This window comes from Rhamphochromis sp. 'chilingali', assembly GCF_963969265.1.
Source record: "Rhamphochromis sp. 'chilingali' genome assembly, chromosome: 7".
NCBI classification, from domain to species: domain Eukaryota; kingdom Metazoa; phylum Chordata; class Actinopteri; order Cichliformes; family Cichlidae; genus Rhamphochromis; species Rhamphochromis sp. 'chilingali'.
This window is the reverse complement of record NC_137934.1, coordinates 24103170-24105391: the sequence shown is the minus strand read 5'-3', so window position 1 is coordinate 24105391 and position 2222 is coordinate 24103170.

Below are 2222 nucleotides of genomic sequence, written 5' to 3'. Positions count from 1 at the left end.
CCTCATTTGAAACAGCAGGCTTCTGTCTGACGTTACACTGTTTGTGTTGCTGATTCTTCAGTCTGCTGCCTTCTGTCTCGTGTAACTTCCTCTTTGTTCACCCATCGCTGAAACGCTGCCGGCTTCAGACCAAATGACAAAAACCTCTTTCTTGGAAATTTTTCCCCACAGAGTTTGTGACAGCTTTGCATATAAATGTGTTTGTGAGTAAATCCTTCCCTGCAGGATTTCCTTTTAAACTGCAGCGCCTCAGCAGGAGCCATCACACTGAAAGAAACCAGAGACGCTTCATATGTTCAAATGAGCTCAGAATTCAAATGAAAATCCAGCTCTGTCCTCCATAAAACTCCTGTCTTTCAGAGAGATCCACAGAGCGATAACAGCCACAGCGTACTCACCCAAACCAGATACACTCTGTTACATACACATCATCTAACAGGTGAAGAATGCATGTTAATGCACAGACAGGTAGCAGAAAATATATCCTCTCTCTCCTGGGTTCACCTGATGAAGCTCAGAAGGGGGAAATGTTTCAGTAAAGTTAAAAAACAAACAAACAAACAATTTAAGGTGACCAACAGTTAGAGATGAGGGTAATTAGAGAGACTGTAAAGAGCATCAGAGGGAGGCAGCAGAGTCCAGCAGATGTCAGGCTTTCACAAGTTTCGTCCTGCAGAGAGTCTGAGAGGAAACCCTTTGATCTCCTCCCGAGGAGAACTCCAGCGGTGATGGTTTCTTCCCCAGGTGACACAAACCAAACCGCTGGCTTGGTTTCCTCTCCTTTGTGCTCTCTAATCCTGTTTCCTTCTTTAAATAAATCCCCAGTGTTAAATCCTCCCAATTCTTTCGATCTTTGGGCTGAAGGAAGGACAATACTCGGTGTATAAATGCTCAATCAACAATTACTTTATTACATAGAATTCAACACTTTTGAGCACAAACCATCCGGATGGGGAGGCAGCTAATCTCAAAACGGTGGAGGGTTCCTCTCTTATAGCCTCTGATGGCCCCCACCTAGTCGTAAAATCCTAACATTCACATGTTTTCTAACTCCTGGCTGAACCTGACTTATGGCCTTGGCTCCCTGTCTTTCTGCTTGCAGAAAACAGGTGGGGGTGAAACTCTTGTGGAATGTGGTCCGTCTCCTCCGTTATCAGACAGCAAGGCCCTCTGCAAACAATATGCTCTTCTTAACTCAGCAGTATGAAATGTCATGAAACAGTGTTATTCATTCACAGTAAATCAACAGTATAGGATAATATAAACCTATCTAAGAAATCTAATGATTTTCACATTTTCTTAATTCAGAAGTATAATGTAAACTAAAACTACTGATCATACTCTCTATAATAAGTATGATGGGGCTTACAGCAGTATAATGATTCACTCATTTCGATTACAGGCATAGGATAACATATGATAGAATAATAATCTCACACCAGCTTCACTTTCCTGATTTTCCTTTGGAGTGTAGGAAGGCTGTGACCTCCCTCTGTGATCACCTTCATCTATAAAATAGGTAATCGTGTAGTTTAAAGAACACACTGCTCACTTTGGAGAAAAATCCATGATTTAGGATTTCTGTGCACCAAACACCAGTTTAACTCTCTAAATGTTCTTATTGAATTTTATCTACAAATTTAAAAGGGGGGGGGGACCCCTGGAAAACATCAAATGTATTGAAGAAAATTTATTTTTAAGATAAACACAACAAAGAAAAATAAAGAAATAATATGGCATTAAAATTAGAAAATTTATTATTTGAAATAAAATAAATCCGAACGATAATGCACAAATATATATTCATGTGGTAGAAAACGCTTAAAATGTGACAAAATATTGACAAATTCAACGCACCACATGACTTCTGCTGCAACAACAGGAGGAAGAAGGTTCATCTCACAAATACAAAAAAAAGTTTGAATGAAAAATCATTTGAGGCAAAATAATTTGATCTGATGTTTGAAGCCTGATTCAGCTGCACTTTTACTGCCACGCGCTCATGCGTCACACTCAGGAGGAAATAAATCTTTAAAAAAGCAGTTCGATTAAAAATGTGATTCAGAGCCGAGAGCAAACGCTCACGTCAGGATTTAAATCTAAAAATGTTTCGATTACAAATATAAAAAATAAATAAAGTTCTGCTTTTATTAGTATATTTTTCCTTTTATTTTCCGGAGAGTCGCTGTGGGAAACCCCTGTGCTCTGAGCATGCGCAGAGC